Raw genomic sequence first — 12,894 nt, forward strand, 5'->3', positions numbered from 1 at the left:
AATATTTTATTAAGATTTCTCATGTCCCAACATATCTCCAGAATTATTCTTAGAATTTTTAGATGCTTAAGACATTTTTTGTTTTAAAACCCCTATTAGGTGTTTTTCTTGAACTAAAAAGGACGAAACCACCTTAAAAACCATTTTTGGCCAGGTTACGGAGGTGTTTTAATTCTAAATTGTAAAATATGTTTTGTTTTTTTTCTAAATACATAAGATTGGTTAATTTCTCAAAATAAAAGATGGAGATGGACATTTATTTTAGGATGGAGTGAGTATGTCTATATGCATAGAAAAATCGATGTATTAAGAAAACAAAACGTGTTAAACTTTTGTACAGATGGAGTATGACTTAAGAAAGGGGCAAGTTGTCTGATGTGCTCAAGCAAAAAACTTCGATTCCAGAATAGGTAAATGCTTACACACAGCCATCCGATCGTCCAGATGCCGCAGTTGGGCTGCGACACTAGCCCAACTGCCAATATCAAATCCTCTTATCCACTCATCCTCTTCAAAAGGCTCTCCACCGCAGCGCCACGACAGCGCTCCACTGTGCCACCTCGGCGTTCTTCACGGCGTCCGGACACCGGTCACCGGTCGACATCTCCATCGCGCCCCACCGTGGCTGTCCATCTTCCACCCTCTCCATGGTGTCTCCTGCCCACCGCAGCCTTCTCCAGCGCGCGGTCCGTCTTCTCCACCGGAGCAACCCGCCACGGCCTTCCCCACCGGACCTGTCGTTGCCTTCTCCATCGGAGCGGTGAGCTCCGCGCCACCGCGAGCCTCCATTCCCAAGCAGCAAGGAAATGTTGCACTGAAAGCGCTTGTTGCAAACATATATTTTAGGTGTTTCGGATGTATGTTGGAAGTGTTTCGTATTGGTGTTGCAAAAGTAGATCGGGATATTGCAAATGTTGCAATGGCTATTCTCACATATGTTTCAAATGTATGTTCCAAATGTTTTATTTGTATCATATGTATGCTGCAAATATTTTCATCTAGATGTTGCATATACATGCATGTTGCAAGCGTATTTTTAAGTGGTTTCAGGTGTTTTCACACGTCTGTTGCAAGTGTTTCATCTGGATGTTGCATATGTTTGCAATGGTTTTCAAGTGTTTTTCAGGTGTTTTTGCAAATGCTTCGCACGCATGTTTCAAGTGTTTCATCTGTCTTCTTTGTACGTTGAAACTGTTGCATCAGGATGTTTCAAAAGTAGATCATGATTTACACATGGGATGCTCGTGGGAAGCCTTTGGCGACGCGGGCCCGCTGCTGGGGCGCTCGTCCGCAAGCCCGACGTGTTGGGGTGCTCGCTCGCTCGCTGAGAGGGTACCGTCCCCGACGCTAGCGTCCTAGATCGGACGCCCGGCGCTAACAAGTCTGTTGCGAATATGGTTAAGCTGCTAGGCCTACTGGCGAGCCAGATCTGTGGAATTCATTTTTTTCCTCCTCCCCAAATCAACCAGTATGGATTTCTCAACGTGTCTTATTTGAAAAATACAATCTTTTTCTTTCTCTCCCAGCCCCAGGCAATCAAATCAAACGGACCTCATATTATCAACACATAACCTGAAGATAATTAATAGGATTCACTTTCGTCTTTAGATTGAGACATAACCAAGCCGTCATCCCCAACAGCATTCACGGTCGCTGCGGCGAGCTCCCATGCCCTCGAGCCTGGACACCTCCACCGTGCCCGTGCCATTGTTGAACACGAACATGTGGCTGTTGCTCGTCTCTGCGTGCTCAGGGTACACTCGAGCCGTGATGCACATCCGCCCTTCAGCTCCGAAGCTCGCCACCACCGAGTGATCAATCTGTGTAGATTCCAAACAAACTGAGCAAATCGCTGAAGAACAGTGCAGCAAATGAATCACCAAAAAAAACTCACCAGGGTTCTCAATTTGATGCTCTCGTGCTCGTCAATGTCGAAGTCCACTAATCCTCCGTACGGCGGCTTGTACACGCCGGCCTTCGTTGTCGACCTCGTCAGGTCGGTGCACACGCAGGTCGCCGGAGGCCATCACGATGAGCCCGAACGGCCCGACGCCGCCGGGCACCGAGGCGCCCTTCTCCCCGCACAGTTTCTGCGGGTCCAGCAGCCAGCTGGCTTCCAGCGCCTCGGCCTCCGCCAGGCTCGGGACCTTGAACGCGACCTCCACGTCCGCCTGCGAGCCCGCGACGCCGACGATCTCGTTCATGCCTCCGGCGCTCAGGACCGTGCCGCGGCGCAGGCCGACGCGCTTCCTCCGCAGCGTCTCGATCTCCTCCACCGGCCACTGACGCAGCTGCTTCCCGTCCTCGTCCAGCCACAGCTTCCTCGGGAACGTCTGCGTACGTCGCACAATCCAGCGAGCGGTGAGTGAGTGTGTCAGAGACTGATCGGGGAAAGCAAGGGTGCCGGCGGGGACCTGAACTCCGGACCAGCCCTTGGCGACGTCGTCGGCCTGGCTGTCGGACTCGTTGGCCCACGCCCAGAGCACGCGCCGGCTGTGGCGCGCGTCGAAGAAGGTCTTGGACGCGTACACGTGGCCATAGTCCAGCCGCCGCCAGGCGAGCACGTCGTCGCCGCGCTCGGGCTCCGCCGGCACGAACGCGTCCGCCGCGTCGTCGTACCGCCCCACCATGTAGTAGTCCTGGAGCGTGTCCATCACGCTGAGCTTCAGCACGTGCCGCACCCCATCGCCGCTCGCCGACGCGTCCAGCCCTTCACCGTCGTCGTCGCCGCTCTCCTCCTTCACCGGGAACAGATCCGGGCACTCCACCATGCCCGCGGCGCGCGAGGCGTGCAGCGGCGCGGTGGTGGCACGCTCCCAGCGGAGGAAGTCCGGGCTCCGGTACACGAGCGTGGAGGCCACGCCGCGGACCTCGGCGGACACCACGACGGGCCACAGCCCATCGCGGCCCAGCCACGCCGTCGAGGGGTCCCGGAACTTGTCGCCGGGGACGTCGGCAGGGAACGGGATGACGGGGTTGTAGCTGGGCTTGTCCCACTCGCGGAGGAGCGGGTCGGCCGGGTTCCTGGGGAACGCCACGTTCTGCACCTGCTCCCCGTTGGCGTCGATGCCCGTGTAGAGGATGGCCGGGGTGCCGCCGGGGAGGATGGTGGCGGAGCCCGACCAGCAGCCGTTGGCGTCGAAGGGCGACGTCGGGTCCAGCGCCGTGTCGAGGGCGGCCCAGTTGACGAGGTCGCCGGAGACGGAGTGGCCCCAGGAGAGGTTGCCGATGTCCCACAGCGCGCCATGCGGGTTGTACTGGTAGAAGAAATGGTACATGCCGTTGTTGTACATCGGCCCTGTTCATAGTAGGAGTATAACACCAGAATTAACGTCGCTTTGTCATTTATTACCAGAAGTATATCACCATGATCTGCAGATTCAGCAGCTTAAGTGTTACACAGACTGAACACTGATAGACAGCATAGCCAATCTTTTTTTTTTTAGAAAGGACGGCAAAAGCTTTGCCGCGATTTCTATTAAGAAAGAAAAAAGGCAAGTGTCAGCCCAGTTTTTTGAATGAAAACTGGATCAGAAAAATCATACAACTGAGGAGAGTGTCCCACTTATTCTGCACAACTTTGGCACAACTGTCACAACTCACGGCACCACTTGCAACTTGGTCGAATCGACCCAACTAAAATCAAGTACTCAACTATCAACAACTTGGCCGAAGAACCTCAACTAGGAAAAAACAATTTAGAGCACCGAGCACCATCACCCATGGAGCATCGAGCCCCGGCAACCTTGGGGAAGCGTCATTCCACAGCGGAACTGGATCGCCTAGCAAAGCCTTCAAGAAGGAAATGACGCCAAGAGCATCGACAAGCTAGCCTGTTGAGGGAAGGTTTTCACCTGCAAAATCCAGCATGTAGGAGGAGAGGAAGAAAAGGATGCCTCCAAGGAGGGCACGGCGTTTGCAAACATCGTCGTCCAAGCTTTCATCCCGACCTCATGCAACCTCCATATCGTCGTCGCCGGAGACCAAACCCTACTAGGGAGGCAGGGTGTGGCGATGGCTCAGCAGCAACCCCACCCGACCGCCGCCCCAAGGGACGCCGGTCAGGAGAAAGTGCCGGGAGAAGCCCATCGAGACTCCGCCTCCCGCCAGAACCGGCAAAGCCGGCCAGAAGCAAGCAGAACCGGCCAGCTCCGCCACGGAAAACCAACCCGAGGAAGGGGAAAGGCAGCTGACAGGGAGAAGAGGGCCGGGATCAGAAGAAGCCCCAGTTGCCCAGCCCACCAACGTTCCAACCCCCACCAAGCCAGTCCCGCCTCAACCACGCCACACGGAGCCTCCAGCAGCCTCCGCATCGAACTGCCGCCGTTAGGTCGCCCTCGTCTCCACCGGAGACGATCCGGCCCAGGGACCGCCAGAGACAGCATCAGGGATGGCGGAGATGCAACAACCCCCGCTTGGCACCGCCAGCCGCGCCACCAAGGAACTATGGGCGTGCCAACGCCAGGCCACCGTCGGCCGACGCCACCATGGCGTCGCCGGGGCACGCCCTGCAAAGCCAGGGCCGGCTACGCCACCACGGCGCCGCCAACGAGAGCTGTCGCCGGGGCACGCCCTGCAAAGCCAGGGCAGGCCACGCCACCACGACGCCGCCGCCGAGAGCTGCACCACTGCCACCCCCACGCATCGTAGATCCGGACGGCCGGAGCACGTAGGCTGCCCCACCACTCCGCCGTAGCCGCCTCCCTCCACCACGCCGCGGAACCGCGCGCGGGCAGAGCGGATCCGACCAGGGGGACGCCAGATCCGGCGCAGTGGCCCGAAAACCTGGCCCAAAGGGCGCCGCGGACCGAGCCACCGTCCCCGACGCCGGTGGAGGCCGCTGGCACGACCGGGAGAGCCGCTGGCCTAGCCCCCCGGAAGAGCACGCCGAGGAGCCCCGCGGGAGAGCAGATGGTCCGGTGATTTTAGGCACAAAGGTAGAGACCTGCATGGTTTTGTTAGCTGAATCATCTCAGTTTGATGTTTTCATGTTTCCTTTTTTTGAAAGATTGTTGTGTTTTTTACTCCTGAATTGGAACAAGATGATTTCTTTTCAGTGTTGCAGCTAATCCACTCATGCTATAGAGCAGGCAAGATTTATGCGAAAAAGTCTTGAGATATGAGACACGGCCGACTCCAAAAGCAGGTCCACGGTGGCAAGCACACTTGGCACTCCAATCTACCCTATCAACGTTGGCCACACGTGCATCTTTCCATGGTTTGTTTGTCCCTTTCTTTGTCTGCTTTCTTACCGCCTATGGATAGGTTCATGCTGCTGACTATTACTGGTACTTACTATATTCCTCCCAGGATGTCATCCAGACTAATTAATTGAGTTTAATCCGCGCGATTCAATTTAATTAGATACACACGCGACATGATCAAGCGACACAATTCAGCTTCAGCGGAGCAAAGCAAATTCTACATCTGCCGGGGTATGAAAACCAAGAACAGAGCACCAAGAACATGAAGGAGTCAGCACGTACCATTCGGATATGAGGATCGCCCGAGACGGCCAAGGAAATCCACCGGGATGAGCAGCTCGCCGCGCGATCGGACAACCACACGAATCGGTTCAGATCATCTGGTTCGGATCGAAGCACTAGCATGCACAGCGGCTAGAGAGGAGAAGTCAGCGCGCTCACCGTTCTGCCACCTGCCAGTTCTTGGCGGGCTGGAAGTGGTAGGCGGCTGCCGCCGCCGCTCTCGCTCGCGGTTGTCGCGGGCCGAAGAGCAGATGACGACGACGCGAGGAGGCACAGGTGGAAGGCGACGGCGGCCAGCCGGAGCCCCGCCATGGTCGATGCGGGACGGGAGCGAAATTGCTCTGCTCCAGCTCTGCCTCTTCTGACGAGTCCCGGGTGATTTTTTTTTTAATTTTAACGCTTTTTGAAAACTAATTTGCAATACGGTCGGGTTTTTTTAAAACTAACATTTTTGGCCGCGCCTATTGTCCTGCGCGTGGCTAAATGGCTGTGCCGCGCCATGCATGGTGGCGTGGCAGATGGCTGACGTGGCGGCGACCGGAGTCGCTGACCGCTGACGGAGCAGGGCCTGCCGCGCCACCGATCTTGGCGCAGCACTGCCGTGCCCTGATCCGTGGCGCGGCAGAGCCGAATAAAACCGACCGCCGCTGCCCGCGTCCGCCAGTGGCCGAGCAGCCGCCGTTGCCCGAGTAGCGCAGCAAGGCCGCCTGGCCGTCGCGTCCGCCCGCGCCAGCCCACCACCGAGCACGCCGGCCGCCGCGGCCGCGTCCGCCCGCGCCAGCCAGCCCGCCGCCGAGCCCCCACGCCGGCCCGCCACCCCCTTCGGCCACGCACGGCGGCTGCCCGCCGAGGACTACGCCCGCGCCTCCTGGCCCGGTCTAGCGCGCTGCAGCGAGGTACTTCCCTAATAGGTAGTAAAATTATTACAGTATAGTTAGTAGAGTTAGTAAAGTTATTTAGTTTAGTTAGTATAGGTAATATAGTAAGTTACTATAGGTAGTAAAGTTAGGTAGTTTAGTTATTACAGTTATTGAGTCTAGTTATACATTGGATTTAGTCTAATTAGTTGATGTAGTTAGCCTTGTATAGATGTTAATATTAGATTAGTTAGTACAATTATAGTTAGAATATGTATTAATATTACTATAGACATTACGTACGACGATTTCGACGATATGATGAAGTTTCTTTTAATGCTTTTGTAGATGCATTGTTGTGTTAGAGTTTTGTATGGAGGAAGTGTTAGAGAGAAGATGGTATGTTTGAGGATATGGAAGAAGAATTAGAATGGTTTGATGAACCTCCTAGCTTCAACGACCTTTATGTCCGTTTGAATGCAAAGTTTGACGGTGATTTCACACTGAATGGGAGGTTTGATACTGGGAAGACTATGGCACACTATGTCATCATGCCCTTGCACAACCCTGCTCACTGGTCCCGCTATACTAGGGTTATCCAAGGTTTCAATGTGCCCATGGCTGAGCTTGGCAACTAAGGTCCAAGAACGTATCTTTCATGGGCGTTCCGAACTATTGGGATGTCAGCATGACGGATATGGTAGTTTGTGATACCGGTCTCCAGTTATGTAGGAATTCATTGTATATCTATGAGAAAGAAACCCTTAGGAAGGGGATGATATTCAACATAATGTCAGAGATGAAACTCTTCCTTCAGGACTATGCTGTGTACCACCATAGACCGTACACCGTCACTCATTCGGACCAGGAGTTGAGATACCACGTGATATGTAAAAACGGTTGTATGTGGAGGTTAAATGCACGAAAGAGACAGATTGATGGCAAGTGGAGGATAACTAAAGTTGTCGAACCCCATACTTGCCTAGACAATAGGAGGAAGGAAAATCATCAGCAACTCACTGCACGTTACCTTGTCCGTCGTATATTGGGGCTCATTGATGATAATAACGACATCTCGGTGTCTTCTTTACAACAGTCAATATCTGGATTCGCTAGGTACGATGTGACATACGGAAAGGCTTGGCGTGCTAAGCAAATTGCTCTAGCGATTCGATGGGGTACTTGGGAGCAAGCATACAACAGGGTGCCCCGCATCTTATGTGCAATGCATCACTACAACCCTGGCTTGAAATGGTTTGTGGACACCGGAGGGATGTTTTTTCGGAACCTATTGAGGCATGTCCTCTATCGTGTGTTCTGGTCGTTCGCACAAACGGAACATTGAAAGCTCTAGTTTGGTTTTGGTTAATTGATGAAACCCTAAGTGCTAACCTAGTTTATCAAAGTGATTATAAGATAGGTATCACTATTCCAAATGATGAAACAATGGCGAAGATCATGACAATGGTGATGGCATGGTGATGATCAAATGCTTGAACTTAAAAAAAAGAAAGAGAAAAACAAAAGGCTCAAGGCAAAGGTATAAATAGTAGGAGCCATTTTGTTTTGGTGATCAAGACACTTAGCGAGTGTGATCACATTTAGATTAGATAGCCGTACTATTAAGAGGGGTGAAAGTCGTATTGAAACACGATTATCAAAGTGCCACTAGATGCTCTAACTCATTGCATATAAATTTAAGATCTAGTGGAGTGCTAACACCCTTAAAAATGCTTGTGAAAATATGCTAACACATGTGCACAAGGTGATACACTTGGTGGTTGGCACATTTGAGCAAGGGTTAGAAACTTCACCGGCAGAGTGTCCGCCCGTAAAGTGCGGACAGTCCGATGGTACCACCGGCGCCCTATACAAAAGAGACAGGGGTTCACAGAGTGACCGAACGCTGGTGGTGCAGTGACCGGACGCTGGGGTCCTGCGTTCGGTCAGTGGCAGCAGTGAGTGCGCGGTTTCGGTCTTCGACCGGATGCTGGCGCTAAAAGTGACCGGACGCTGGCAGGGTGTGTCCGGTCAATGCTGACGTACGCTGACGTGAGGCGCACAGAGGAAATGTGGAGTGACCGGACGCCGGGTGAGTCCGGTCGAGCATGATCGGACGCGTCTGGTCGTGAAATTTTGCGTTTGGAACCTTACTGGAAATGACCGGACGCTGGGGTCCTACGTCCGATCACTTTCTAACTGACGCGTCCGGTCGTCACTTGACCGTTGAGATCGGGCGATCGGCGTTTGAAGCCGATGACACATGGCAAGCATCGGGCGACTGAACGCTGGGGTCCTACGTCCAGTCGAACTGACCGGAGCGTCCGGTCACCCCGAGTTGTGCCCAGTGAAGGGGGTACAATGGCTCTATTTCGTGGGGGCTTCTATTTAAGCCCCATGGCCAGCTCAAGCTCACTCTCTTGGACATTTGCATTGACATAGCAACCTTGTGAGCTTAGCCGAAGCCCTCCCACTCATCTCCATCATTGTTTCATCATCATTGTGAGATTGGGAGAGAATCCAAGCGCATTGCTTAAGTGATTGCATCTAGTGGCACTTGGCATTCGTGTTTCGCTGCAGGATTCACTCGTTACTCTTGGTGGTTGCCGCCATCTAGACAGCTTGGAGCAGCGAGGATCGTTGAGCGGAGGTTGGTGATTGTCTCCGGCTCTGATCGTGGTGATTGTAAGGGGTCTTGTGCCTCCCCGATGGAGAGCCGAAAGATAACTCTAGTGGATTGCTCGTGTCATCGAGTTACCTCACTTGTGGGTAGGTTCTTACGGTGTCCAATTGTGTGGACAAGGTTCGTGCAGCACCTCTTAGCCGCCGAACCACCAAGTGTTGGTCGACACAACGGGGACTAGCGTGCCGGCAAGCACGTGAACCTCGGGAGAAAAATTGGCTGTCTCTTGCCCTTTGGTATTCTCTTGGTGATTGATTTAGTATTTATCTTGTAATTGGTTCACTCCTCTACACGGCGGTATAATCACCCTACTCACTCATTTATATTCTTGCAAACTAGTTGTGGTAAGCTCTTTAGAGTAATTAGAATTGAGAGCTTGCTTTGTTATTTTAAGTTCATCTAGTGGAGCTCTTTAGAGTAGCAAGATTGAGAGCTCGTAGTGAGTAGTAACATTGCAAGTTGTGTGCCTAGTAATGATTGCAACTAGAATTGTTGGATAGGTGGCTTGCAACCCTTGTAGAGCTAGAGTAAGTTTGCATTTCGCTATTTGTCATACTAATCAAATTGCTCTAGTTGATTTGTAGATTTTTAAATAGGCTATTCACCCCCCCTCTAGCCATATTAGGACCTTTCAAACATGCATTCCAGTTTTGTCGGCCAGTCGTACTTATTGATGGCACTTGCTGGAAAGACTAGGGCATTGTTCGCGCTCAGTCTGTCAGTGTCGTCCTCAGCCTCCTCCGCCTGCAAGCCCGCCTCTGCTAGAGCGATGAGCTCGCTCAGTCTGTTAGTGTCGTCCTTAGCCTCATCCACCTGCAAGCATGCCTCTGCTAGAGCGATGAGCTCATTGAGTCTGGCAGTGTCGTCCTTATCCTCGTCCCCCTCATCAGACAACACAATCGGTGATTCAACGGTGCGACCAACTCGCTTTCTTTGCTTATCTAACTTCTTTTCCTCGTACCTTGCACGAGCCACCTCTGCAACATGGTCCTCGCTGCATCCAATCCCTTCATATATAAAATGCAATCAGTTAGCAATGCAACTATATTATATTTAAAATCAGGCAACAGAAAAAAGGCTTCGAAGTACTCACTGGCACATAATGAAACAACATGCTCGTTCAAGACCTGTATCTGTACTCTTGTCTCCTCCCTTGCCTCCTTCCTTGCCCTCTCCTCCTCTAATGTCATCCGTCTCTCCAATCCCCATTTGACAAGCCCAACGTCGATCGGGTTACAAATACCGCGCTATCTAGTAAACTCACGCATCTTGTCTTTGTGATGTTTAACAAAAAGGTTGATGTAGTTAGGTCCATATCCCCTCTTTCATGCAATTACTTGCTTCCCCTTCAGTTCATCCAAGAACTTAGCTTGACCATCATAACATTCCTACCTGTATTTCCTAGTGCTCTGTTCAAATGATAAATTATATCATATATGTCTTAGCAAAAGAAACAAAATATGATTCCATGGTTACCACAAAAATAACCAACTTTATCATAGTCAATCATATGACCGCAATAATGGCCTATTCCAAGCTTCGAATGGACTAGACCGTAGTTGGATTTAACACCACATTCGCACTTGACTGGCGGTGCTTTGTAAATTAACCTTTCTTTCTTCTTTTGCTTTGCTTTTGGAGGTTCTTTGGGCCATTTGTTCTTAGGACCATACAACCACTCCTTGAAACGACACTTCGCCATTGAATACACCTAAATAACATGACATTAGTACATGACTCATATAGCTCAATATTTCAACACATACACTTTGCACTTACTTCATGCTTGTTTGGACACACAAACTCCAACGTATTGTCAGGGTTTATCATGGCTCGATCTTCGCAATGGCACAGAGGAGGTTCCTCGAGTCGTCTAACTATGGCTAAGTGCTTCTCCTTAGCCGTCCTTGGAGGGGGTTAGGGGGAGGTGGAACCCACTGCTCGAAGTGCTCTCGTGGATGTCGCCCTCTCCACCAATCATCGAAAAAGAGATACCTGGGGTCAAACTTATCTGCACCGTCGATCCACTAAAAGAAAAAGCACCTCTCATGGGCCTACACAACAAAATTCCAACAAAATATTAGTAACCTAGTAATACAAATGAAGAAGAAAAAACATATAAAAACAATTACTTACATTAAAACGACTGCACGTGTAGAAGCAACGAGCCGCTGTGTCTGGATGTCTCAATTGAAACACGTCGGTCGGACGACCACAGTCACAATTAGGGACAGGGAGTTCAGGAGGGACGGGGCATCTTTGCTAGACTTGTCGGGGTACAATTCTCTAGGACGACCCTGTTTTCGCCATAACTGCTCCCGAAACATGTCTTCCATCTAATAAAACGGTTCAAATTAAACATCAATCAAAACAACGCAAATTAATGTAAAATATAATCATTTGCAATGCAACTAAAATAATATAACCGACAATTAGAGCAACAAAAATATACATGATAAACATACTTCTAACTAAATAATTAACCTTAACATTTACAAAATCAAACTAATATCTTCCATAGACTTAGCTCGCATTCATAATATACCTATCCACCATTCAAACAAAAATAAAATGTGCGTCATTACCTTACACGAGGACGAGGAGGGAGGGAGATGGCTGGGGAATGGAAGGGAAGGGAGGCGATAATGGAGGGCCGGGACTAGCCGCGTCGGTTTTATTCGGCTCTGCCACGCCACGGATCAGGGCGCGGCAGTGCCACACCAAGATTGGTGGCGCGGTAGGCCCTACCCCGTCAACGGCCAGCGACTCCGGTCGCTGCCACGTCAGCCCTCTGCCGCGCCACCATGCATGGCGCGGCACAGGCATTTGGCCAAGCTAGGACAATAGGCGCGGCCAAAAATTTTAGTTTAAAAAAAACCCGATCGTGTTAGATTTCAAATTAGTTTCCAAAAAGTGTTAAAATTAAAAAAAAAATCTCTCGGATTAACATATATAGTCTTAGAAGCTTGTTATTAACAAGTTGAAGACTTGCCACCAATCACCATGTTGAAGTGTGAATTGCTATTAGCCATGGAGTGCTTATTCCTCGGATGCACATGGGATCATGTGTTGCGTGGGCGATCCAGATTCCATTTCCATCCCTTTGTTGCTGAGTTTTGAGCTCGTAAAAACTACTGCTTGGGTTTTCTCATGATCCGATCCGGCCGGGTCAAGGCCATTTCTTAAAGGTCGCCACCGGCCAGATGACAAATCCACATCGTGGCTTAGCAACGGGATCTACTTCTATTCCAATGCAAGCGATCCCTTCTTCTTCAACGCAAAGTTACCTGGGTAATCATCTAAATCTAGGATACGAGCATATGGAAATGGAACTATGGATGTAATGTTGCACGGGTATCTGATCTGGATTACTGGCGGAACTAGTGGTGTTGTTTGGTACTGAGTTTCTTGTCAAATAATGCATAGGTTGCTTCTAAATCTGGCCAACTAGGACTAGGAATCTAGGATAGATGCTGAACAGCTGATGAGTACCTTCAGGAGTTGTTAAACTTTGGTAGAGCCCACTTTTTTTTAAGCAACATGGCAAACTTTATTAGTTCAGGATAGTTACATCATTTGCTAGGAAATCAATAATGAAATTAGGGGGCTCATCGTCCCAAGTACAATTTTGCTTTGATTGCACCGCTCTTCTTGCTAAACTATGTGCAGCTTGATTCACCTCTCTATTACAATGTTCAATCGTTATATCCTAAAAACTGCTCCATATAATATTACACTCGTCATGTAAGGCTGCCGCCGAATTTGCCGTGAATGCTCCATCCTTCATTGTTTAGACGATCTCCATGCAATCTGGTTGAATAATTAGCCGGTTGCACCCGATGTGCTGCACTGGCATCAAACCTTCCTT

General features: G+C 50.7%; 1 pseudogene; it reads right to left on the bottom strand.

Moving 5' to 3' along the window:
- Positions 1–1,461: 1,461 nt before the first annotated feature.
- Positions 1,462–5,813, bottom strand: LOC136493999 (beta-fructofuranosidase, insoluble isoenzyme 7-like; annotated as a pseudogene).
- Between the last annotated feature and the right edge of the window lie 7,081 nt (positions 5,814–12,894).

This window comes from Miscanthus floridulus, chromosome 11, assembly GCF_019320115.1.
Source record: "Miscanthus floridulus cultivar M001 chromosome 11, ASM1932011v1, whole genome shotgun sequence".
Lineage (NCBI taxonomy): Eukaryota > Viridiplantae > Streptophyta > Magnoliopsida > Poales > Poaceae > Miscanthus > Miscanthus floridulus.